Source organism: Podarcis pityusensis (assembly GCF_964106645.2).
Source record: "Podarcis pityusensis genome assembly, chromosome: 17".
NCBI classification, from domain to species: Eukaryota; Metazoa; Chordata; class Lepidosauria; order Squamata; family Lacertidae; genus Podarcis; species Podarcis pityusensis.
Genome location: NC_138042.1, coordinates 23817096 through 23845088, shown reverse-complemented (window position 1 = coordinate 23845088; position 27993 = coordinate 23817096). Strand labels below are relative to the sequence as shown.

The 27993-nt window shown below is 42.5% G+C and overlaps 1 protein-coding gene and 1 long non-coding RNA gene across 6 annotated transcripts in view; one reads left to right on the top strand and one right to left on the bottom strand.

Annotated features, from left to right (window-relative positions):
- Positions 1-27993, top strand: part of FREM1 (FRAS1 related extracellular matrix 1) — a gene marked incomplete at its 5' end in the record, with an annotated part of 715053 nt that overhangs the window by 318061 nt on the left and 368999 nt on the right. The window lies entirely within an intron of this gene.
- LOC308466833 overlaps positions 1-27993 on the bottom strand; it is a 75803-nt gene that overhangs the window by 27567 nt on the left and 20243 nt on the right. The window contains exon 2 of the long non-coding RNA XR_013980996.1: positions 6788-6891. This is a non-coding gene — a long non-coding RNA (uncharacterized lncRNA). The remainder of the gene's footprint in view (positions 1-6787; positions 6892-27993) is intronic.

The following is a 27993-nucleotide window of genomic DNA, read 5'->3' as shown; positions in this document are numbered from 1 at the left end:
ACCTCTTTCTTTAACTATGTTAATGACCGAAATCAAGACTTTCTTATTCCAACAGTTCAATATTTGAATGTGTCATAATTCACCAAAACAACCACTATTCTTGCATGCTCCATATGTAGGGTGGAGTTTTGCCTTGTAGTGCTGTTTGAAAATCAAGTGTTAAAGTAGATCCTTGCAATTCTAAAAAAAATTGTGGTCAAATGAAACACAATCAGTTTCCTCTCTGTGTTGATTCTAGCATAGATGTTTGCACGCACACACACACACACACACACACACACATACACACACACTTCAGCTCTTAGTTCTGAGGTACACAGCTCTAAAAATGACTTCCTCTGTTTAGTCTCTGCTGCCTCAGGTATGGTGCAGACAGCCATAATGTAAGTTTTGTCACTTGGTCTTGTCAGTGACTCTAAGCTGACGGTAGATCATTACCACATGGCCACAGCATTCTCTATGGGAATGAGAGATGTTAACTGTGTCAACTGGGTTGTGATATATTAAATATGGCAGTTTTATAAAGTGGGCCTCAGCCTACCAGAGAGCTCGGCTAAACCAGAAACTCTGTACTGCATTGGCTTTGAGCAACGCCTCTCCAGGGGTGAAGCTCTCCCCCATTCTACCCCACACATACATAACCACAAATAAATGTTAGAGAAAAGAGGCATTTCTGCCACACTGTGTAGCAGTAGGCACAATGGTTTTATCATGTGGAATCGCATTGGGGTTGGGATTTTGATATGGTATGTTATGAGGAAAATCATACATTAGTCACAGTCAAATATGTCAAAAGCATTAAAATATGCAAGAAAATAAAATCAGATTCACTATAGGACGCCAAACTACTATGATAGACCACCTACTGCGTGATTAGTACTAATTACTAAATGCAATATTTATGGTCTGCCTAGAAAATATAATATCTTGCCTTGGGAAGTTACTGTGCAAATGCACCAATGTTTCAATTATGTAGCATGTGGGCATAAGGGATGAGGCAGAGAATCTTTACATCTACTCAGAAGTTAAGTTCCACTAAGCTCTGTCTTAGACACCTGGAAACCCATCTGGGAGCCATCTTGGCCATAATAGTTTTGTACCCATTTATGGTCTCTTTCTAGTCTACTAGTTACATATATTCAACCAAGTGTATTTATTGCAAGGAGGTTGGGGCAGAGTTTGACCAAAAGGAAAAAAGGGAAAAAAAGCACACTGCTGTTAGAATGGCAATGTGAAGTTCTACAGCCACTTGTACCAAGGGGGAAAATGCCTGCCACTCTTATGCCTCCTTCAATTCCCTGGCTTTTGCAGGGAGTGTGCTGAGTATTTTAGAGATCACAGAACTCTATTTCCAAGGTTTTTCCTGTGGAGTGGGAATAACTCTTAAAACAAATTGAAGTATGTGATAGAATTATGTCCATAGCTTTCCCACAAGTGACTTCCAAGAGTGTTTTGGGGTTTTTCCTGTTCTTTTCTGGTTGATTGGTTGGGGTTACTATGCTAGTCATAGTAATTGCCTTACACAGTAGACCATTAAACTAAGGATGGTCAGACCCATTAATGTTCAGTCCATCCAAGTTCCCAGAAGGGATGTGTGCGTGCATGCTGTTTCCTGCCCCCACCCCCATTTCTGAAATTTCCATTGAGTGAAAGAAAATGCTTAATGTACACCCAAATTAAAAATGCAACTTTTTCGTTTTCATATTCTGTGAACAACCCTGAGATCTGCATTTATAAGATTTATAAGATTCCAGAGCAATGTATTGCAGATATTTTTTAATAATAATAATAATAATAATAATAATAATAATACTCCACCCATCTGGCTGGGTTTCCCCAGCCACTCTGGGTGGATACCAACAGAATATTAAAAACACAATAAAACATCAAACATTAAAAACTTCCCTAAACAGAGTTTCCTCAGATGTCTTCTAAAAATCAGATAGTTGTTGACATCTGATGGGAGGGCATTCCACAGGGTGGGCACCACTACCAAGAAGGCCCTCTGCCTGGTTCCTTGTAACCTCACTTCTCACATTGAGGGAACCGCCAGAAGGCCCTCGGAGCTGGACCTCAGTATCTGGGCAGAATGAAGGGGGTAGAGATGCTCTTTCCGGTATACTGGAAAGCATCTTCTCATGACCAGTAGAGGGGTTTTTTTTAGCATGCTATTGTCCACAGTCCACCCAAGAATTGTGCAGATCCCCCTGAGACCTGCAGTTACCTTCCACTTCTGCAATTTCCATCAACATGATGTGGCTAAACCTACGAAGCCAGACAGGCCTACCCACCAAATGTCAACAAGAGGATACCTGAAGGGCACATGCCACCTCATGTAGAGTGCATCTCGTTCATTCTTTGGTTTGCTATGTTTGCAAAGCTGTCAATGCTTAACAGCAATATTTATTCATTTAATCTTGTTAAAGCTCTGATTATTTGTCTAAAAGCTTCTTCTTCCTGACTGTATTGCAGCAGCCCCAGGCATCTGTACGCAAACTCTCCCACTTCGTTCTTTGCTCTGACCTGGAGGCAAGTTCAGGCAAGGCCATCAGGTTTTCTTTGCTCATGTTCCTCTAAAAGGCCACAATCACCCTTCCTTTACCCTCAAATGCCCTTGCCTCTGGCAGGTGGCAAAAGCATGCTGCAGGAGGGAGAATAGGCCACTGTCGAAATACCAAGAAAGACATGGTCCATAATCATGACCATTGTAGTCATAAGATCAGCGACGAATAACCTCAAAGGATGGAGAGAGGCATAAGACACAGAGTCTGAGTAAATATGTTGAAAAGAAGCCCTCTTCTTTCCTTTTCTGTGGTACTTGTAAGAAACAGGAAGCTTATGCAGAGTCAGACCAGTGAGACATCTACCTAGGAATTGACAGATGCAATAAGGTCTGCTCCCAAGAAAGGACAGGGAGAAGTGTGTCTTATCTGATTCCAAGGCAGATTTTTAGTGGGAAACACATTCTAAAAACAAGGTATGAGGTGGTTCAAGAGTTGAATGCTGCTTCCATTCCCCTTTCCAGCTACCCACACCCTCAGCAGGGACTCCTTCCTCCCATGTTCTTTCAATGCGCAAAGGCCAACTACCCCTGGGAATGATGTGAATTGATGGTGTTCTGTTTTTTCCCGGGGTTGGAGGGGATGTACAGGGGGGAAAACATGGCTGCTCCATAACATGCAGTCCCACATTCCTCAGATGAAAATAGGGACATTTCTCACTTCCCCCCAATGGGCCCTCCTTGCACCCCCATTTTTGTCCCACCTCCCTCATGAGAACTTCCTACCAGAAGAAGGGCAAGTGTCGCCACCACTATACCAATGTGACACAGCACACATTTCCTCCACCATCTTCAGAAAACCCCTTAATCCTGATCTTATTGTATTTTATTCTTTGGTACATTTACAAAAAGAAAAAATGCACACCAAATAATAATAATAATAATAATAATAATAATAATAATAATAATAATAATTTATACCCTGCCCATCTGGCTGGGTTTCCCCAGCCACTCTGGGCGGCTTCCAACTGAATATTAAAAACAATACAGCATCAGACATTAAAAACTTCCCTAAACAGGGCTGCCTTCAGTTGTCTTTTAAAAGTAAAATAGTTGTTTATTGCCTTGACATCTGCTGGGAGGGCATTCCACAGGGCAGGCGCCACTAACGAGAAGGCCCTCTGCCTGGTTTCCTGTAACCTCACTTCTCACAGCGAAGGAACCACCAGAAGGCCCTCAGATGAGGACCTCAGAGTCCGGGCTGAATTATGGGGGTGGAGACGCTCCTTCCGGTATACAGGACCAAGGTCATTTAGGGCTTTAAAGGTCAGCACCAACACTTTGAATTGTGCTCAGAAACGTACTGGGAGCCAATGAAGATCTTTAGAAGCCAATGAAGCTTTAGAAAGGGGCAAGATTAGATGCAGAGGCATAAAGCAATCATCATCATCATCATCATCAAGACTCCTTGCTCTCCACTCTGCTCCCGCTATCTTCTTGCCCAGGGCAGCCCTTCCCTTTGACTGCCCTTTGGAGCTGGCATATCACACAGGGCTGGGCCTTCGTGGAGGCAGTCTCTTCTCTTCCTTGTCCGCTCTCCAGCAGCAGCTACAAGCTGCCCAAGGGAAGAGGACAGCTGCAGCAGCCATGGAGAGGCAACGGAGTGCTCCCTTGCCACCGCTCAGAACAAACACAGGTTCTTCCTCCTCCCCAAGCTCGGCAGCACTGGTGGGGGATACAGGGACATTTCAGAATCAAATCAGAAGCTGGGATGGCTTTCATAATTCCAGCACTGTCCCTGGAAAATCAGGACACTTGGGATCGGTGCTTGCTATAAGCACAAATATTCCTTTGCACCACCATTTTGAATTCAAACTGGCAATGCAAATTATCTTCCTCTGCAACCATGGTTTGATGTACAGTGGTACCTCAGGTTAAGAACTTAATTCGTTCTGGAGGTCTGTTCTTAACCTGAAACTGTTCTTAACCTGAAGCACCACTTTAGCTAATGGAGCCTCCTGCTGCTGCCGCTGCGCCGTTGCTGCACGATTTCTGTTCTCATCCTGAAGCAAAGTTCTTAACCCAAGGTAATATTTCTGGGTTGGCGGAATCTGTAACCTGAAGCATATGTAATCCGAGGTACCACTGTACAAGAATCATGTCTGGGACTCCATCTTGGCGAATGCTCATTTCATTACTGTCTCCTAATCTGGTTGTCCAACAAGCACACTATACTAAGAACTGTACTCAGTTTCTTGCCAACCTAGGTTTCTTGGACTCCAGTTCCCATCAGCCTCAGTCAGCACAGCCTTATTTACATGGAAATTGCCCTAATCAAATAGCCTCTGTTTATCTGTCGTGGAATAAACTGGAATAGAGCCTTGGCCTAAGAAAGAACTTGAATGGCTTGAAATTACAGTCCCATTTTTTAAAAAGCACATTAAAAAAGGCACATCTATATTTATTACTAGTATCTCCACTGGCGGATATAATATGGTTCTTGAGTAATATAGATCATATTCTTTCAAGAATGTGCCTGAAAAATGCAAAACTTTAGGGGGAACTCCGTGGCACTAAAACATGTAAGAACAAGAAATAAGAGGAATGTTGCATTTGTATGCTGAGGAAACAAATCTTTTAAAGATAGATTACTCCATTTCTAAATATAGGCTTTTAAGATTCCATAAAACGGGGGAGAAAAGGCTAAAGTATCAAGCTCTTAGGAGATTAAAAAAAAATGTGAGTGCTATATTTTATGCCATTTTTGCTGGGGGGGGAAATATTGCAGCTGTGTTTTTTCTGAACGTTGAAGACTTTACTAATTCCACTATGTATTTATAAAACACATATATCCCTTCCCAAAGGTTCAGATTTAGTCAAATTAGACATAATAAAGTAGCTGGATTTTGTGGGTGGCAGGTTAGGAGGTTCTGAACATTGCTTGCACTTACGTAGCTGTTCTACTCTGAGAACAAAGATGCCAAACCCAGCCATAAACATGTTATTTATCTACTGAGTGCAAAATCAAAATCTAGCAGCGTGGATTAAGGGCCATCATTTCCCATCATTTCTTTGTAAGCAGCAAGTATGCAGCCTAATCTAGTGGAGCTGTTATGTGAGGGTGCAACGGGGAACCGTTTTAAAGTGTGGTGCATGTGGTCCCTTTAAGCTTATAAATTATTGTGAAATAGAACATGGAATAAAAAGACACCGGTCAGGGCAGAACAGGCATTGAACCTGACGCACTACAAACTCAGGTATGGCACAGTGGACCAACCTTTAGCTGCTATGCAAATTGCACATACCACTCTCACCAGATGCACAACTAATTCTTGGCACTTATTACTCCATTTCTAAATGCACAGATGTGTCTGTTGAGAGCTGAGCTGCAAATTCATGTTAGTACATAGACTTGCTGGGCAAATAAATAAATAAATCTAGCACTCCCCTTTGTTAGTTTCTGGATGAGTCATAACAGAACTGTACAGGTTTTCATTCTTTATAGCACACATCCTCTGTTTAGCATGTACAGTATTTATTATTCTGCCCCCCCTCCCCCGGGAACTCAGATCATATTCTTTCGTGGTGACTTCTTATATAAGATATGCATCCACATGGGAGGCCTTAGAAAAGAGAGAGTGGAATCAACTGCAAATTGCTTTTGCATGATTCTTTCTCTTCCCAATCCTGGTAGGCCCTTAATAACCAAAGGATCTCCACCGTCTCACAATGATGGCCAAATCAAAAGTTTAATATGGCTGAGAGATTATCCCCTCCTTGACCTCTTGAGTCTGCAACGGTGAAATGGAAATCTCCTAATAATCATTCCTTAAAATGTGAGATTCCTGTTCCTTCCTTTCTGATCCATCTGCAAACACTGCTAAGAACATGTTTTCTGGGTTCCTTTCACTTCCCATCTCTTCCTGAGAAGAGCAGCCATGGAGACTAATGTAGGTGAAGCTATTCAAGTGCTATTTTAGATAGAGTTTGGCACCTATCCAAGCCACGTCCCTTCAGAAGGAATCATTGCAACTTCAAACTTTTTCAAAAGTTCAACTTTGAAACAGAAAAAATGATGCCCCTCCCTCAAGCTCCACAAAGCCTGAGCACCAGAGAGCAGAATTAAAAGTTACACCCCCTCCCTACTCGCTACGTCAGTGCAAAATATATCTTTTCTGAAACGCTCATAAAATGCACTCCTATAACCTCATAAATCTTTTTCATTTTAAATCTTGCTCTTTCCACTCATGAAAGACACATTTTGTCCCCTACTTAATCCATATTTACCTTTACAGAAGTGGTATTTACATTCTCTGTACTTTTTCCACAGAATGTGCTTCATCCCTTTGATGTGTGACTACATTGGCTTGGCACCTGGGAGTGGAAGGAGCCTGTAAAAGAAAAGAAAAGAAAATATGATTGAGCTGTTTAAAAATGTTAATAGTTGAAGTGTACAATTCAACTTTAAGGCAAAAGAACACATAAATATCTACAACAATTATGGGCCTCCTCGCCATTTTACTTACACACATACCATCCCAAAGTTGGACTAGAGTAACTCTGTGCCTAATTATCCTTATTAAGGAACTGTTCTCAAGCTACAAGACCTAGCTTTCTACCTACATATGACTTAGGTCTAGGAAGCTAGCTACACACACACCCTCCAACTTTTCTCTGATGAAAATAGGGGTGTCCTATTCCATAACTTCCAACATTTCTCCAGTGAAAATAGAGACATTCCAAAAATTTTCCAATGGAAATAACTATGTCCTGTTCCATAACTTCCAACATTTATCCAATGAAACTAGGGATGCCCTGCCATAACCTCCAATGTTTATCCAATGAAAATAGGGATGTCCTACGGAAAAGCGGGACATTCCGGGATCAAATCAGAAACCGGGACGGCTTCTGTAAATCCAGGACTGTCCCTAGCAAAACATAGGGGCACTTGGAGAGTCTGTACACATTGCACACTTACACATGCAATACTTCCCCAATACCATTTAAAAACAAAATAAAACACAGATTTGGTTTCAGAGTGGTGACCAAATTTATAATGGAGAAGTGGTGCTGAATGCTGTCTCCATCTCACTTTCTCCACACGCTAATTTATCCACTCCTAACAAGGCCCCTTTCCATGGCTTCATGGTGCCCAGGTTCAAAACATGTGTGAACAAGCACTTGAAATTCTGGGGAGGGGGGAAGTCATGGGGAGGAGACTTGGAGCAAAGAAACAGTTGGGGAGGAAATTATCCTTTGTCTACATATAGACTTTATGTAGATCAGGCTTCCTCAACGTCAGCCTTCCAGATGTTTTTGGCCTACAACTCCCATGATCCCTAGCTAGCAGGACCAGTGGTCAGGGATGATGGGAATTCTAGTCTCAAAACATCTGGTGGGCCGAGGTTGAGGAAGCCTGATGTAGACCTTGGAGTGGTTTGAGTGGAAGTCTATAAATTTATTTGTATGGTGTCAGACAGAAGCTGAAAAGCAGGGGATGCGGGTGGCCCTGTGATCTAAACCACTGAGCCTCTTGGACTTGCCGATTGGAAGGTTGGCAGTGTGAATCTGTGTGATTGGGTGAGCTCCCCTTGCTCTGTCCCAGCTCCTGCCAACCTAGCAGTTTGAAAGCACACCAGTGCAAGTAGATAAAATAGGTACCACTGTGGCAAGAAACAGCATTTCCGTGCGCTCTGGTTTCCATCATGGTGTTCCATTGCACCAGAAGTGGTTTAGTCATGCTGGCCACATGACCCAGAAAGCTGTCTGTGGACAAATGCTGGCTCCCTCAGCCTGAAAGCAGATATGAGTGCTGCAACCCCATAGTCGCCTTTGACTGGACTCAACTGTACAGGGGTCCTTTACCTTTGAAAATAAATAAGAAAGCAATGAAAAGATTAGGGAGGGCAAGTTACAGTCAAAATGCACTTGCTTTTTAAATATATTTATATATTTTATATATTTAGTTTACAGTGTTGGGGACCTGAGGCCCTTCAGTTGTTGTTAGACTCCAACTCCAATCAGTGACAATAGCCAGCGTGTTCAGCATATTGGGGACTGTAGCCCAGAAACATTTCTACTATTTCTGAACATTACAAGCTAGGCAAATTTTGCCTTCAAAGCTCAGTAACTGCAGTTTTGATAGCATAATTTCACATCAGATTTGCATTAACCAAATGGCTTCCTAAGAAGTCCATCAGAAATTAATGCCATCAATACATAATTCAATTATCCTATCAAACAGCATCATCCAGCCTGCTTTCTAAATCAGATTGATTCCTATGACTCTTTACAGAGCCATTTCAATATACAAAGCATCCCCCCCCATCCTTATCCATCTTCACAATAACCTCATGATAAAATCAGTGGTATGGATTTTAAGGAAAAAAAATGTTTAGGAACTTAGTATATAAGAGTAAGTAGAACCAGTTTCCAGAGTCAATATTCTACCCAGTGCTCAAACCTAGGTAATTATTCTCACGGATGTGGTAAACTTTTATTTGGACCGTACCACTTTCTACTAGAGGTTGAAGTTCACATAATTGAATACTCAACCACGCAAGAAAATTCCCTTCATATAGAAGACTGTACATCAGGAGAAAGAATTCTCCCTGACATGTAGATGAAGGGAAGTTGTTGTTGTTGATGATGAAAAATCCCTTTTGTCTCCACCCCAACAGCACTAAGAAGTGGAACAACCCAGAATCAGGTTTTTATCACCTCAATGAGAAGTAGGCCAAAGTATCTTCTTACCATGGTAGACAAAACCCATTTCTGGCATACACTGTAAATTTAATGACATCATCAGAATTACACTAATAACTACTTTGGCTCATTAACAATGAAAGCTCCAGATCCTCTGGGAGAATTGAATGTCATCTGGTGACTAGTCTAACTTTAGAATTGCTCAGCTTAAGCTCATCTATCCTTAACTTCCTATTGTAGCTGTGTCATTTCCTAAAGATCCAACGGCTAGATTTTACCTTGTTCTATTTCCCATTAATGGGATCAGTGATGTCAACATTTGTAAAACATCACACACGTAAAAAATGTTAGAAGACCCAGCCAGTTAACTGCAACACTAATTTCATCTTTGAAAAAGAGGCAGCTCTCCAGAATGTAACCATAAGGGGGGAAAGTTTGTGCAATCTGTTCATTTGCATAATTAATAACTGAGGACCTGAGAACATTTGGAACGTTTCTGACGCAGACCTCGATCATATCACTGTTAACATAAATAACAAAGACACAGATTTCCAAGAACTGCAAACATCAGAGAGTAGTTAGCAACAAACCCAGTAAAGGCACACAAAACAAATGAAAAGAGAAGTCAGCAAAGGCCACCAATCTATTGGAAGTAGTCAATGTTTTTTGTTGGTGAATGAAAAGGAGAAAAGGTATAAAAGGAGAATTCCTTAGATGCCAAGATCCAGGCTGGGGGCAAGTACTATTTGGTGGGAGAACCCCAGCAAAGATTTAAAATCACAAAATATGCAGCAAAGCAAAGCATAGAAATATAGGCAGTTGGACCTTTAAAATGTGCCCTTCTGAGTTCCAAAACTTTCCTTTCCCCCGCATCGTAGGAAAAAAGCCATACATTTGGGGAGTTTGGAGCAATGGCATGGGACTCAGCTATACAGCTGCAAATATAACGTTTTAAGTGCATTATACAAATGTGACTCTAGATGTCGCTGATGAGCTAATGGCAAATTCCACATATATTTTACAACTTTTTTTTAAAAAAAGCATTTTCACAGCGTTTTTTTATATCTGTGTATATCTACTCATGGTCCCAGAATTAAATGAATCCTTTTCCAACGGCAAGGAAATTGGTCAGGAAGAGTACACGAAGGAAAGTTTAGTAGAAGGGGAGTCATCACACCATGTTTGGTCTTGATATAGAGCTACATCCAAATCCCATCAACAGTGAAATTTCAACAGTGAATTTTTCTCAGGAAAACATTGTGATACTGTGTCAGAGAATTTCTGCATATTCTGACCACAGAAAGTGCTGTTGCACTTTGATAGCCTTGCTGTGCTACTGGTGTCCTGTGACTCTCACCAGCACCAGAAGTTCTGTTGAAAGTCTGGGGCTGTTGAAAGAAAAATCTTCATATAGTGAACAAAACTGATAAAATTGGCTCTGCAGTTGCTACAGAATTTCACCTTAAGAGAAATGTTGTTGAAAATTCAGGTGAGGAAATATTCTAAGGAATTTTGAGAGAAGAAAAATGTTTTGATAACACTAATAATAATAATAATAATAATAATAATAATAAATCTTCAGCAGGGTTCTGCACCTATCAGGTTAATGTTACCACCAAAATAAACTATCCTAAAATCTATTCCAATGTGAGTTTTTCTCTTTGGTCAAAAAACTAAATAAATCTGAAGAATTTTGAGGGAAGGCGAAATAGTTTTTAAAAAGCAAATAATAATAGATCTTAGGCAAAACAATGTGTGTTTGTTCTTGTGTTTGGGTGGGATTCCAGCAAATAATGAGAAGAGGGTGTGGCATCTTTCCCATGTGTCTCTAAAGAGTTTGGTCACTGTATGTTTCCATTCCTCTATATTTCGTAACAACACTCCTTCACTTCTTACACAGAACTCCGGTGTGTGTTTTCTTGGGTTTCTTGGAAGAAAGCCCTACTCTGTCCATGGGACTAACACCCTAATAAATGAAAATGAGCCTCAGGAGGATGTGGGTTTTTTTTGTCCTGAAATGGTTTTCTTTCTTAATTTGAGGATATGATAGCAGTTTCCAGCATTGTCTGGCTAAAATCAGAGCATATGGGAAGAAATTCTAGGTTACTGCTACAGAACCTTTCCCACCCCTTCTGAGGATCGCATTCCCTCAGGTGTAATCTTTCAGAGGCTGCAATACCAGTGGTGATCAACTCCACTGCTTTTCTTGAGGCAATACTCACCAGAACAGACTATCACCAATGACTATAGCAGCCATTTTGCACTGGCACCCTTTTATCAAGTTATATATACAAAGTGAGACTGGAAAGTTTGGTGAATGGTCACAGAAATCAGACAGCGAGAAATATTCAAACATATACACCTTACAGGCCTTCAAAGTAGGTCCCCTCTGATACAATTGACAACATTTGTGGAACTGTTGGAAACTTCTGGAGAAGTCCTCTTTTCGTACTGCTTTCAGTTCCCTCATCACAGCAGCCTGGACGTGTGAAATGTTGGGAAATCTGTGCCCTTTCAGTGCAGATTTCAGTTTTGGAAAAAGAAAGAAATCCAGTGGGGCCAGATTGGGAGAATATGGAGGGTGGAACAACTCAGTAACCTCAGTAATGATTTCACATGGAATATGCAATTATTCTGCCATCATTCGAACAGACAAATGCCGATCCCACATCAATAACTCATGAATTCTGTCGACATTTGCCGCCATTCTGCTTGTTGACAGTCTACCAGATTAAGGGTCATCTTCAATGGTTTGCCGCCTTTCGTAGAAATGCTTAAACCACTCATACCCTGTCTTTTGAGTTACAGCTTCATCTCCAATTGTGAGCATTTTGTGGGTTTCCGATGCCAATTGTATGTTTAAATATTCCTCACTGTCCGATTTCTGTGACCATGCACCGAACTTTCCGGTCACAGCTTGTAGATCACATACACACACACATTGGGCTATCTCATATTGAGTCAGAATATTGATCCATCTAGCTGAGTACTGCACACACTAACAAGAAGCAGCTCTCTCCAGGGTGTCAGACAAGGGGCCTTCTCATCCCTACCTGCCTAGAGATGCCAGGTTTTGAACTTGGGGCCTTCACCATGCAAGGTAAATGTTTTACCATTATGCTACAGCCCTTCTCCAAGCACAGCAGATACAAGCTGACCCTAAGGAAACCTAAATATGCACTACTGCATTCACTTGCATCCACCCCTTGCTATTCCAGCCCTCCCTCTTTTCTCTTCTTCCACATCTGTTATCTTCCCCGCTGCTGGGCTGAAGACAAATGCAACAGGCCCACCTTCAGCCATGCTACAGGCCCACCTTCACAACTCCACTCATTTTTACCTAGCTTGGCCAGGATCGCTGGGTCCTGTCTCATCACTTTCACAATGAATTTTTAAAAGACAGCTCAACTACACAGAGACAGCCAATATGTTAGGAGCGGGGCGAATGATCTCTGAGTTTAAAATCCTTTCAAAAAAACTGTTTATAGGACTTCTTGGGGTGGGGGGAACTGTTTGAGGTCACAACACCTGAGTCTATGTACTTACGTTAATAAAGGGAAGGCGATTTATATAGAATAGCCAACCATTAAAACAATCAGAGAGTGGTTGGCTGTGAGACAGAGCCATCAAGCCCCTTCTGCGTAGCTTCCACTCCTCTAGGGAGTCTACTATCCAGGTCTATTATTGATTTTGCTTTCATTTGTGGTTTCAAACCACATGTTGAAATGCAATCAACATGACACAAAACAGCCGAAATCTAACAGAACAGTGATTTACCCCCCTCCCCTGACCATTGTACGAGGCAGGACGATAACGAATCATGGAGACCCAGCAAGGCATTTTTGATGAACGTGTGCAGTCAGGCAGCTGGCCAGTTGCGTATTGTAGAAATGAACAGTGTGATAAAGCAGAGTGCTCATGCTGGAACTGGGTGAACCCTGTGGGGAAGTGAGAATCCAACTCCGAAGGGAACAACCAGAGCCTATAATGGGAAGCCCCTTCCTGGAAGCAAGTGAAACATGGCACAGAGTTAGCAAAATGTTGGATAAAGAAACATGTTGCAGCTCAAAGGCTCATAGAAATGCTATTCCCACCCTAGCTGCTCCTATAGCTTAGCAGACTGCCCCCTGAGCCTCTTGGGCTTGCCGATCAGAAGGTTGGTGGTTCAAATCCCCACAACGGGGTGAGCTCTCGTTCCTCTGACCCAGCTCCTGCCAACCTAGCAGTTCAAAAGCATGCCGGTGCAAGTAGATAAATAGGTACAGGTGTGGCAAGAAGGTAAACGACATTTCCGTGCGCTCTGGTTTCCGTCACAGTGTTCCATTGTGCCAGAAGTGGTTTAGTCCTGCTGGCCACATGACCCAGAAAGCTGTCTGTGGACAAACACCAGCTCCCTTGGCCTGAAAGCGAGATGAGTACTGCAACTCCATAGTTGCCTTTGATTGGACTTAGCTTAGCTTGGCAAACCATGAGGCAGTTAGAGATCAGTGGCAAGAAATCACTTTGTTCCCGTTCTTGCTCCCTTCACAAAGTAGGAAATTCAATTAACTTTAAAGTCTTTAACTGTTTACTGTTCTTAACCTTCGGACAGTATTTGCTGCCCGTGTGGCAAAGCAGCAGGAGTTGGAGGCACTGTTAAGGGGCACCTTCCCTAGGGTCCCTTAGAGAGCCCTTGGCATGCCTGCACTGGAACTGATAATGCAGTGGCAAAAGCAAAAGGTGCAAGGAAGAAGAGAATAGTGTTTCTGGGTGGTGTGGGGGGAAGCCTCAGGCTCAGGCTGTAGAATGTTTTGCACTGGTGGGGACCACTAAACACAATACAGTGGTACCTCGGGTTACAGATGCTTCAGGTTACATATGCTTCAGGTTACATACTCCGCTAACCCAGAAATAGTACCTCGGGTTAAGAACTTTGCTTCAGGATGAGAACAGAAATCACGTGGCGGCAGCGGGAGGCCCCATTAGCTAAAATGGTACCTGAGGTTAAGAACAGTTTCAGGTTAAGAACGGACCTCCAGAATGAATTCAGTTCTTAACCCCAGGTACCACTGTACAGTAAATATATACATTCAGGGTCGCCATCCATGTGGGACCATGGGGGCCAAGGCATCCCCAAAAATTTCAAAGAGGGGCCCTGATCCCCTCAGTACTTTGCTGCAGCGGGCTTCATTGGTCCTTCCCGCTGCTGCGGGGTTTTTCCTGAACTGTCATGTTCAGGAAGGATTATGATGGTCGAGTGAGAGGCTGAGCCAGTCAAGGTGGACATGTAAATGCCAATCAATATGCGTGAAGATGCGTGCGCATAAGGTTTTTGCATTCATCCATATTTCACGCTCCCCGCTTTCTTGAGCAGAATGGAGTTCTATTCGAAGGCAGCCTTTTAAAAGGCAATTTGCTTTGTGGAAAGAGAATGTTTGAAACGTATGTTGCTCGCATAATACCTGTTTAATTACAGAATTACAACCTGAAGGGGAATGCCAGACACACGCAGAGACAGTGTTTGTCTTCAAAGCAGCTTTCGTTCCCCTGAAGCAGCAGCCCCCATTGGCAGCCCTTGCCAAGGATTCTTCTTGCCATCTGCAAAGACTCGAGCCTTCTGTCTCTTTCGCTGTCTACGTTCATATGTCCAAGCTGCTTTCTTCACAAGCATGGCTGGGCCATGTTCATTAAGAAGTAGCCACCAGCCATCCAAGCTCCATCTTTGGCCACAGCGATGACATGCTCTTCACGCGATATGAGACACAACAGCACCGCCATTCCAACTGAACTTCCGTTGTTGGCCCCCCACCCAGGAAATTCAAGCAAAGGGTAAAATCCAATCCGTGTTGAATTCTGGAGAAGCTATTCTGTTGTTACATGGCTTCTTCCACCAGTGACTTTGTACCAAAAGTCTGTACAAGATGACTTGGGGTGGGGGGTGGGGACTCTCAAGTGCCAAAGTCTGAGGTGGCTGTGGAATGGGCTTCCATCCAAGCTGGCAGGCGGACTGGAAAGGATTGTTTTTAATTGCATGACCAAGAGCCATTTGGAACTAAGGATCAGCCACATGCTCAAGTTTCATTGCCCCAAAATGAAAGATAAAAAACCAGAAGCAATTATTCACTTCCATTAAGTGAATGTGCACACACACACACACACACTCGCTCATGAGTTCATGATTCCTCCTAGTTTTTCCCCACCCCGGACAGCCCCTACCAACCAGCATGATTGTATGTGCGATGCATTTGCCATGCATGTGGTTGTGTATGCCTCCTCACACAGAAGTCATCTGAAACTGATACAAGCAAACCCCAACAGAAGTTCACTAATGACTCCTCAGCATGGTCTCTGTTCTAACTATAGAGTCTAAGTAGGATCAGATGTTAGGGACTTTATCCGGAAAGCACCACACAAATAATTCGCAGCAGGCTGCAGATATTCTGAGTATGATATTCAGATTCCAGTAGACCCTTTTAGCACCCACAGCAGCTTAGCTGGATAACTCTGATCAGACACAATGGGGGTGGGGGAGAGACAGACAGACAGACAAACAGAATAATATTTGCCGTCGTCTCCACAATCCTCCAAAAGTGCTCTACAAAGTCCAGTTATTTATTATTATTTTATTAAATTTGTAGGCAGCCCTATACCCGCAGGTCTCAAGGTGGTTCACAACATAAAATCACAAGATAAAAACACAAGATACATAATAATAATAAAAAACTAGAACAACTTGATTAATTCTCCACCCCCCCCCCACACATATATTATTCCCATTTATTCCTTGTACTTCAGGTATTTCTTCATGGACCTTAGTACTCCAGTTTCTCAGCAAATCAGAATCAATGCACCCATCGGTCCATTAGGGAAACTTCAGAATGAAGTTTTCAATCAAAGGGGAGGTACAATGTGTGGGGAGCTAGTGGGGATTTTGACAGGAATGTTGGTGGCCAGGAAAGGGGGAGAAAAATCCTTCCCGGTCACATAAAATTTGGATCTACAAACAACCTCAGTTTGCGGTTGATTTCTCCAATGTGTTTCTGTGTAAGGGTTTTATTTTTGTAACTTCTTTTTCTCTCTCTCCTACTCAACATTAAATAAGCATGACCCCTTCTTGATTTGAGAAACAGACTTCGTGGGTGGTATTCCTTCTTCTTCTTAAAGTAGCTTAACACAAAATACACAACAGAACCGTAAAAAAAATGAAATGGGGGGGGAGGACCGCTCCGGTTGCACTGTTTGGCACTTAATGATTTGGATCCAGCCCAAAGCCAAGCCACTGAAAAAACGCTCCCACTCGCAGGGGTTGCAGAAGGTGACAAAGCCTCCTCTCAAAAACATAAACTTTGCTTACACTTCTCGGCTTGCCAATTTGTTCTCCCGCTGTAAATCACAACTTCTACCAAAGTGCTAGGGGGACAAGTAAAAAAGAGGAGGTGTGAAAAGTCAATCTCTCTCTCCTTTGGGATCCATGTGCTCAGCACCCACATGTAGTAAACACTCCTTTCGCACACTTGGCTCATCTAGTTATCAGACAGTGCAGGAGGAGGCAAGCAGGGAGGGAGGGGGGGAACAGTTTCCAATTTGTCAGCAAGTTTCAGCATCATTAGCTTCTATATCAGATTTGCTTCCATTCAAAAATGCATCAAGAGGCAACGCAGGAAGAGCTAAATATCTTTTACTGGAATCCGAGGTCTGGGAGGAGATGAAATTAGATTAGCTCCATGGAAATGGGGGAGGGGGTATCCTTTACTGACGGGGTGGGGTTACCTGTCTCGTGGCTTAACAATGAACAACTCCACTAGCATATGGTACAGCAATGGATTAGTAATCAAGTGCTATTAATCCTAATACATCCTCTTTTGAACCTAAGATCCTTGGTAGGTGAAGCGGGGGTGGGGGTGGGGTGGGGTTTGACTGCACTTTCCTCTTGTGTCAGGTGAAACTCATTTGGTGGTAAGGTGACCATGTAGAGACGGGCACCCATCTGGTGGTTTTCTTTTGTGAATTTCAACCAGAAGGTGTTTTAATGAGGCTTTTATAGCAGGCGCCACCTGCTACTGATCTTCCCCTCTCCGGGAAAAAAAAAAAGTATAATTGAGGGTTGGTTTTACACTGTGGTGTGGATCTTAACCTTGGGGGACTCATCACAAAATGCAAGCCCTTGTGGGATGTAATCATTCCAAAATGCCATTTTTTTGGCTTTGGGTTTGGAGCTGGAGCAGGTTATTTGCGGTTAGCTAATTGCAACCAGTTCTATGGTAGCTTCCCCCTTTCCACATGGATTAATAAGTGCATCATCTCAAAATTAATCATCCAGGCTGATGGTGACCATATGTCTTAGTTCAGTTTCCTTGCATGTGTGCAGAACAGCAAAAAAGATTTATTCCTTCGCGTTTCAGTGGTTTATACTTTGTGTACGGTTTAAATTTTTAATAACGCTGAATTTTTATTCTATTTTATTTTTGAAAGTGCAATTGAAATAATTTGAGAGCTAGTAAGAGTTTTACTCTTACTCTAGTACTGGCCAAGGGGAGTATCTTTTCCAAAGGCCAAAGAGACTCTACATGATCTCTTCTCTCACACATAGAACTGTTGGCAAATTCTGCTGCTTCTGTTATACTGTTGCTTTCTGTGACCTGCTAGATAGTGTTACATCATACATAACATGGTGCTTGAATATGCACTCCCATTTTGGATTGTCTATCACCAAGGCCCAAGAGACGGCAAATGGATATTGCAGAATAGAACTGCAAAATCTGTAGACTGCAGTAGGCAGGGCTAGGAGGGGGAAGTCTTGCTGAAATGTTTGGGACCACTTAGCAATCAAGCTAGAAAGGTAAGCAAGCAAGACCACTGAGAGTTTTTCCACCCATTCATTACCCAGGAGCAAATTCCTGCTTCAAACCATATACATTGTTCAATAGGGAGCCACAGCCAAGCCAGGCTTCATGTATGCATACAGAATATACATGTCTGAAAATATGTATGGCTGTACACTTTTAAAAAACAAACAAACCCAAATGGACACCGAAAAACATAAAGTTGCTTTTTGTGTAAAGGAAATATTGCAGCTATGAGGGCCCTGAAGAGGTTGGCGAGTATCAAATTGTATTTAATAACTTACCTGCTGATGTGCTATGATTAGGGGTGGTTAGAAGTGAGAACAGGCATAAGAAAAGATACGTATATGTTTTTGTTTTTCTCTTTTTTATGTACAGTGGTACCTCAGGTTACATACACTTCAGGTTACATACGCTTCAGGTTACAGACTCTGCTAACCCAGAAATAGTACCTCGGGTTAAGAACTTTGCTTCAGGATGAGAACAGAAATCGTGCAGCGGCAGCAGGAGGCCCCATTAGCTAAAGTGGTACCTCGGGTTAAGAAGAGTTTCAGGTTAAGAACAGACCTCCAGAACGAATTAAGTTCTTAACCCGAGGTACCACTGTATATGATTGAAATTTTAATTTATTTTATGAGTTGTTCTATATATATGTAATGTATTGCAAGATTATTAATAAAGACGGGGGAAACATAAAAAGAAGAAGAAGTGAGAACAGGCTTTCAGGGGTTGGAGAAGTAAGATTTTTCATTAATGGTTCCTCGTCATCATGGGGAAAATGTGACATGTGGGGTGCCACAGGGTTCTGTCCTGAGCCTGTTGTTGTTCAACATCTTTATAAATTGAATTGAGGGGATGCTCATCAAATTTGTACATGACAACAAACTGGGAGGGGTAGCTAATGTTGTAGAAGGTAGAATCAGAATTCAAAATGGCCTTAACAGATTGGAGAACTGGGCCCAAGCTAACAAAACAAATTTCAATAGGGACAAATGTATATAACATAGGTAGACAAAACTGCAGAAAGCATTACCCCCAAAGAGAAATTCATGTTGTTGTGTGGGGCCCACAAGGCACAGAAGTATATGGATTTAAATGCTGGATTTAACCTGAGAATTTGAGTTTGAGGATAATTTGGCCAACAACACTGTGGAGTCATCCAAATAACTTTCATGAAGCTCATAATGTGTCATTCATTAAGATGACTTTCCTTGTGGCCTGTGTGGGTTGTCCTCTTGTTGTACCCCTGAAGCCTGAGGGAAGGAGAGAGGTGCCAAGCCATTATAATAGCTGAGCAATAGAAGCCACTGTGGTCACAGGGTAAATGCCAATTCCAAAAGCATGTACCAGCTAAAGTGCAGATGTTAACTTTGGCTATGTAACCCAGCATGTGGGCCATTCGAATTAAATGAGCTGAAAAACTACAAAAGTTTTCATCTTCGGTCTAGCTCATGTGTATATGTCTGAAAGGAGCCTATAATTCACAATCACTCATCTTGATCTTCCAACTTTTATTTATCCTTTTTGGCAGGATGGTCCTTACAGCCTACTGTGGACTCCAGGAAAGCTGCGTTAGGCATAATCACCCCTTTGTGTGAGTAAATATTCTGACAGTTGCTAATAGGTGCATAAATTGCATTGAGATGAGTCATTATGGTTGGCGGTGTAAACATATAAACTTAATTTTTGTGGTATCCACTGGGACATCGTGAAAAAAAAGTGGCTTTTTCTCTGAAGAATTTATGATTCAGAGACCTGAATCACCTACAACATTTTAATTACTGCATTTTTCCACAACCTCCGTCAGTTATTTGTCAGTAGTATAATTTTTTTTAAAAGAGCGTAGTGCACATCCTTACCAGCCAAGATGTTTAGGGTTATAAAAATCAGTGTGGTATGATACTTAAAATGTTAATCTGCCGTCCTTTTATACTTTCATTGGTTAGCCTAGTACAGTGGTACCTTGGTTCTCAAACTTAATCCGTTCCAGAAGTCGGTTCCAAAACCAAAGCGTTCCAAAACTAGGGCGTGCTTTCCCATAGAAAGCAATGCAAAATGGACCTTTAAAAACAACCCCTAAAACAGCAATTTAACATGAATTTTACTATCTAACGAGACCATTGATCCATAAAATGAAAGCAATAATCAAAGTACTGTACTATAAAATAAATAAGACAGTATTGTAGATGATAAAACTAAATTTTTTTGTTCTTATCTGCACTCATGATAGTCATTGTTTGGATAGGGGGGCTCTTATCCATTTCCACAATCACACAATCACTCGGTTGCTGAACTGGATTTTACGCAGTCACAAAAACAAATTAACCAAAAAAGCATCAAAAACAAAAACACAAAATAAATAGCAAAAACAAAAGCGCTAAACTTAATCTGTTCCGGAAGTCTGTTTGACTTCCGAAATGTTCAAAAACCAAGTTGCAGCTTCTGATTGGTGCACGTGCCCTGTAAACAATAGCTGACAGCCGCATCAGACATTTGGCTTCTGGAAATCATTCGAAAACCGGAACGTTTACTTCTGGATTTTGGGGGTTTGAGAACCAAGGTGTCTGAGTACCAAGGCATTTGAGAACCAAGGTACCACTGTACTTAAAGAAAGTAGAGGCTGTCCTGGCTCCTAGGATTTCCTGTATGGTCCTTTCCACCATCTCTTGTTCCAAGGAATTCCCCCCTCCTCAGTTGCTAGGCACTGCAGTCACTTTCTCCTATGTGAGGTGAAGCAGGATATTTGAACTCCACCCTTTCTATGCAAACAGGCACAGAGTTCTGTTAGAGTCTTCCTGTTATGTATCTTTGCTACCATTTCCTATTGCTATGAATGATAAAAGAGACAGGCAATTTATTACAGCCAATATTGTAGTCCTTCAGGGGGGAAAACAGAGAAGACTCCATAGGTGAGTTTGACTCATCCCAGTTTACTCAGCAATGCATATATGGTTCATTTTGTGTCCTAGCTTTGTGCCAAACCACCTACAGAGGTGGAGAACCTGCAGCCCTCCAGATGTTTGACTACAGCTTCAATCTTCCTTGACAGTTGGCCATTCTCCCACATCTGGAGGGCCAAAATTGTTCCACTACTGGAATACATCAGTAGTTATGGCTTTCTGTCCAAGAGAAACAAACCCCGTTTTCAGGCCACTTCCAGGTCGGCAATGACCAGTTTGTGTGATTACACTTCAATCAGACTTGTGTAAAATGGTCACTGCTTGTATGCTAAGCTTTTATTCATATAAAATATGAATAATATATAATAGCTTTATGTTACTGATTTAAGATCAGCCCTGATGTGATACATATCATCACTATGGACCAGGGTGGTGAACCTCCAGCGTGATTCAGCTCCACAAGTGATATTTAACTGTCCCTGCAAGATCCTCCAAGAATTTGGCAGAGGCAAAACAATACCAGAAGAGACTGGCTGCATCGCTGCTATTTCTGCCATTTGAGGAGCTCCTTGATGCACTCAGGAAACAGAAAACAATGCTTCAGTCAGCTCTACTGTTTCCTGGCTTCTGTGGCTTTCAAGACAGAAAAGGCAAAGATACACCAACACCTCACAAGGTAGACTCTTACAATGGAAAGGGACGCGGGTGGCGCTGTGGTCTAAACCACTGAGCCCCTTCGGCTTGCTGATCAGAAGGTTGGTGGTTCAAATCCCCATGACAGGCTGAGCTCCCGTTGCTCTGTTCTAGCTCCTGCCAACCTAGCAGTTCAAAACCATACCAGTACAAGTAGATAAATAGGTACCGCTGCGGCAGGAAGGTAAACGGCGTTTCTGTGCACTGCTCTGGTTTCCGTCACAGTGTCATGTTGTGCCAGAAGCGGTTTAGTCATGCTGGCCACATGACCAGAAAGCTGTCTGTGGACAAACGCCGGCTCCCTCGGCCTGAAAAATGAGATGAGCGCTGCAACCCCATAGTCGCCTTTGGCTGGACTTAACCGTCCAGGGGTCCTTTACCTTTTACTCTTACAATGGTAGAATTGTAGAGTTGGAAGGGATCACAAGGGTACTCTAGTCCAATCTCCTGCAATTCCTCCTCAGACTAGCATGTGGTAGTTTGGGCATGCATGTGTGGCCTGCTTGTACTGTATATAATCTCTGCTTTAAGTATCTTACAGGATGGGAGCAGTTGTGCTTTATTATGGATGATGCTGATCACTTTGGCCTCACACATTTTTCATCCTGCAAACTAGGAGGATTTACATTAGGTCAACATGACCCTAGCACTAAAAAGGTTTAGTCACCTCTGCTATAAATTTTAAATGGGGGTGGGGTTTCTATTCATAAATACAGAGCCAAAATTGGGGGTTTACCAGACAGTGTGTTATTAGTTTGTCTGTAGACTAGAAAAATAGTCCATGTCCAAATTGGTAATGCCCACTGTTTCTTTTGGTTCGGTTTGATGCGAGAGTTTGTGTCAGGGAGCTCCCACGCTTTGTGCAGCCATTGATTCACCAATGGGATTTTATTAGACTTCCCCTTCCCCTCCGCAAGCTCTATTTTTGCTGCCATGGGAAGGAATGAACCTAAATCTGTATTTCCTGTGGGCATATTATTGCCATGTAATGAACTGAACAGTAAAATGGCACTAGGTAAGAGAAAAAGGGACGCTGTTGGTGCTATGGTCTAAACCACTGAGCCTCTTGGGCTTGCTGATCAGAAGGTTGGTGGTTCAAATCCCTGTGACAGGGTGAGCTCCTGTTGCTCGGTCCCAGCTCCTGCCAATGTAGCAGTTCGAAAGCATGCCAAAAAATGCAAGTAGATAAATAGGTACCTCTCCAGCGGCAAGGTAAACAGTGTTTCTGTGTGCTGCTCTGGTTTTGGTGTTCTGCTGCACCAGATGGCCCGGAAAACTGCCTGCGGACAAACGCCAGCTCCATCGGCCTGTAAAGCAAGATGAGCGCCACAACCCCAGAGTCGTCTGTGACTGGACTTAACTGTCAGGGGTCCTTTACCTTTTTTAGGTAAGATAAAATGCCATTAAACAAGGGGAAGCAGACTGGCAAACATAATTTTCAATGCCTATGGCTTTAAAAATTGAAAAGATCGTTAAAGGTCTGCTGTAGGAATAATGCTACTATATTTATGAAGAGATACAAAAACCAGCATAACGAATCCTTGTAGAGCATGCTTCTCATTCCGTAATTTAGAAATGAATGTAGGATCTGGTCTTTGGACTGTTCTGAAAATAACACTTTTGCCACCTTACCACTAACTGTTCAGCAAGCCCCACCCCCTGACTTGTGCTTGTACCAACTAATCATAGATATGTGGGGCTCAACAGGGACATCTAGTCCAATCTCGTCACAAGGCTACCAGTTGCAACTAGGAATGGGGGAAGAGAACAATTTGTTCAATTTGCATTTTATTGTGCAACCAACTAATTAGGGATAACCGAGAAATCTGACCAAAATGGAAACAGCAGCGGAAATTACAAATTACTTCTTCAGGATGGAAAACAACCCAATGAGTATGGTCAGTATTCACTGCTGTTGTTGCTTTCATCATCATCATCATCATCATCATCATCATCATCATCTATTGTTTATATGCCACCCATCTGACGGAGTTGCCTCAGCCACTCTGAGTGGCTTTCAGCAAAATAAAAGCATTAAGCACAGTAAAACATCAAATATTAAAAACTTCTCTATAAAGGGCTGCCTTCAAATGTCTTCCAAAAGTCAGATAGTTGTTTATTTCCTTGATATCAGTACACAAACAAAACATATTTTATTACCTCCCCGCCTCCCCACACTTGCATTGTGTTTCCTCCACACTGAAACAGTGTGGAATAATGTAACAATGACATAAATTGTGTAGTTTGCATAATTAGTTATGTAAATTACATATGTTACATAATTTCACCACAGCAGACAGCAAAACAAATCATGTTTTTTAGCAGATGAACTGCAGCAGAACAGAAACAGTGCTTCCATGATGATAATAATAAAATGAACAGAAACCGTACTTCGGGTGATGAATACAGGGAGGAATTGAAAATGATGCCTTCTTGCAACGCCTTCTCACCTCATGGGCACCCACTTCCTGAGCCAATATACATACAAAAAAATGCAGCAATTTGTAAATTTGCCCATGGGCTGAAAAAGGTTTGCAACTTCTGTATTAGGGGGAAATGCTTGTACTTTGGATGTTAGAGGAAGTAACATACGAAAATGCATTACTTTAGGTAAAATGGTTTGCAAAAAAAAACATATATATTTAGCAAAATTATGTATAGATTATGTACATTTTATTCTGCATGATGCAGAAGAGTCAAACTTACAGATCAGGTTGAAAAGAAATAGAATTGATGGCATTAATTGTTTTAAAATAACTTTCTTTAGTATCTTCTCTTTGGGAACCAAAGGGGGGAATTTCCCCCTTTTTCTGCTTTGACAAATTTGAGAGGAAGCAGTAAAGAAAAAATTAATTTGTGTGTAATCTGAAGAGATGAATTTTTGAAAGGAGATAAACCGGGGGATCAGTTTTGAGGTTAAAGAAAAGGGGGGGTCACTTGAGGGATAAGAACTGGGACAGAGATCAGGTGGTATTATTTAATATTTAAAGTAAGGTGTTGCAGCTGCCCACCACTCCCAACAGCAAAACATTAGTAAAATGGCAGGGACTGTTTAAGGTACCGTGACAAGTAGGCCCAACAGATTACAACATAATAGTGTCAAAAGGAAAGAAGAAGATATATGCCCATCTGGAAAACAGATGCTGGAATGTAGATGCTAGAATGTAAAATTAGGAGCAACATTGCCCAAGGCCAGCTTATCAAATTCGCATTTTCTGAAACAATATGCGAACCGAAACATATCTGTCCTTTGAAATTCATACTTGTCTGAATTTTGCAACGCAGTAATATAAACAAAAATCCTAATGCTATGATAAAGTATTGCATAGAAACACATACGTTTGCGAAAATACCATAGAAAAATGCTTCCTGTTAAGAAAAACTACTTTGGAAAAATGATGTATGCATTAGGCAGCATTGTACATAAAATTGTATACAGTAAGAGAAATCTGCACCAAAATCCTAAAGAATTTTCATGAGGATTTTTTTCACAGGAAAAAAATGCAAATTGATGTAGAAATGAGTTCAGGAGAACTGAAGTTCAGGAGAAAATGAGAGAAATTGAAATGGACATATTTGCCCATCTTTAAGCAAGGCTCAGCTTGAAACAGGAAGTCCTTTGACACTCCTTCCTGTCCAAGAGGACCCATTAGTGTCAGGTTTCAGGGAATCCGATCTGCCTCCCTCACAGCAGTCTGCCAGTAACGGAAATACAAGAAGCTCTTACCAATGTCTTTTATTCAATATTCACAGAGAGAGACATAGAAATGTAATCTCTCTTGGATAATGGTGTTACTCCAGGTAAAGCCTCATCCCCCTCTGTCTTTCCTATTATACGCCATCCCTACGTTGGCTGATCTGTGCTTTCTGCCTCTGAGCTTTCTGTTCTCCTACTTTCAATGCCTGCCGGGTCCTGGGAGAGGAGTCTGTCAGCTGTCTCTCCCCTGGTGCTTCTTCTTCTTCCTGCTCCTCTCCAAATATTTCCTAGCTTCTCCCCTCTGCAGCCTCTGAACTGTGACCTTCTGCAAACCACTGTTGGAAATCTGTACCAGGGGTCGGCAACCTAAGGCCCATGAGCCACAAGTGGCCCACGGGAGTCATTTTACCAGCCCACAAGCCGCATCCGAACTGAGCCACCCACTTGGTGAGTCCCTGTGCGCTGCACTGAACCAGTGGGGACTCGCTTTCGCGGCCCCAGAAATTGTGACTTTCTGGTGGCACCAGAAATTGTGTCTGCGCAGACACCAGAAATCGCCAGCGCGCTCGCTCTTGCATGCCCGCAATCCGGCTCATGGAGGGGGCTCCGTAGCAGTGAACCAGCTCATCCTTGCCAGCCCCGATCTGTACTTTCTCCCTCTTCTCCAGAAAGTGCAGAAGGAAGCAGGGCAGTCTCCACCATTCCTCCTCAGTCCAGGCCCTGACATCTGGACTCATGGAACTTTCATTGATTGAAACACTGCTACCTCGAGTTCAGTAACTGACCATAGAGGGCAGCTGCCTAGGCACCATCACAGCTCCTGACACTACCAAACTTGCACATTTTTCTGTCTTTTTATTTATCCTTACTGAATGCTTGTGAATGCTTATAAACACCATCTCCAACTCCTCAGAAGATTCCATTAACGGTGCCTCCGAAAATTTTTACACGTCACTTGGGAAGACAGGCGGACTAATACCAGTGTGCTGTAAGAAGCAAAGATCAATAGTGTTGAAGCAATGATTCTTCAACATCAACTTCGTTGGACTGGTCATGTTGTGCGGATGCCTAATGATCATCTTCCAAAGCAATCACCGTATTTTTCACCCTATAAGATGCACCCGACCATAAGACGCACCTAGTTTATAGAGGAGGAAAACAAGAAAAAAATATTCTGAATCAAATGTTGTAAGCAGGAACGCAGAGGCTGCCAGCAGAAGTGTGGCTCCCACCACCACCACCAAAGAGCAGCTCAGGAGTGCAGGGCATCGGCGTGCAGCCTGCCCCCTGCTCCCAAACCTTAAAGGCAGATACTGTTTACAACAAGGGGGAAACGGAGGCTGCAGGCAGAGCAGTGCGGCTCCACCACCACCACCAAAGAGCAGCTCAGGAGCATGCTGCACTCCAGCAATTTGGCTCCAGGGAACACACATTTGCTCCATAAGACGCACAGACATTTCCCCTTACTTTTTAAGAGGAAAAAAGTGTGTCTTATGGAGCGAAGATACGGTACTCTATTCCGAACTTAAAAATGGAAAGTGTAATGCTGGTGGTGAACAAAAGAGGTTTAAAGACTGTCTCAAGGCAATTTTTTAAAAATGTAGTATAAACACCAACAATTGGGAAACACTTGCCTGCAAGCACTCCAGTTGGAGAACAGCCTTTACCAAAAGTGTCATGGGCTTTGAAGACACTTGAACTCAAGATGCAAGGGAGAAATGTGCTAAGAGGAAGGCACACTTGGCAAATCCACACCGTGATCAACTCCGGCCTGGAAACCAATGCCCCCACTGTGGAAGGACGTGTGGATCCAGAATTGGCCCCCACAGTCACTTATGGACTCATTGTTAAAACCATGTTTATGGAAGACAATCTTACTGGGCTACGAGTGATTGCCAAAGAAGAGAAGAAGATTTGCTTCTTGACAAATGGAAATGCAAAGAACCAAGTGACTTAAAGTGTCAGAAGCCCTTCCAGCCATCCTGCAACCTGATGACAACAGTGTGGGAGCAATTGCCCCATTATTTCCCCCCCACCTCACTCCAATCTTACCTAGATCAGGCCTGGACTTCCATTCACCAATCTGAATGCAGCCTAGCAGGCAGGTATTGTAGCTGACCTAGGTGCACAACCTATTACTGCTCCTCTCTTTTTTTGGTCTTGGAATCAGGAAGTGAGCCACAATATATGACTGATGGATGCAACACTCAGCTTGAAGGTCACACTTTGTGCACTCTTTGTCTCAATAAAGGAATCATGGGGTGCTGAATAGCACAGATTCCTCCCATAGAAACATCACATCTCTCAGCAGCTGGGAAGGTCTCAAAGTTTCTTCCATCTAAACATTCTTAGGCTCCCTTTGTAGTAATATATGAATTGCACCTCAGACAGTTCTGCTGAAGCAGAAGCCCTTTCTCAGTAGCATAACATGAAAAATTCTGAAGTCAGTCTTGATTCCTTTCTCAATCTGGACAAATTTACCACCCTCTTCCCCCCTTATTCCCCACCCCCACCTTGATGATTTCCTCCTCTCCCCGCCTTCCAAAGGCTCTTCCTCATCTGATTCTGTGTGTTTCCCCCATATGGCAGAGGGAAACATTTTCCTGCAGATGAAGTTACACTGCTGTTTCTAATGGCAGCCATCCAGCAACGAGACAAGACTGAGAATTAAAGTGG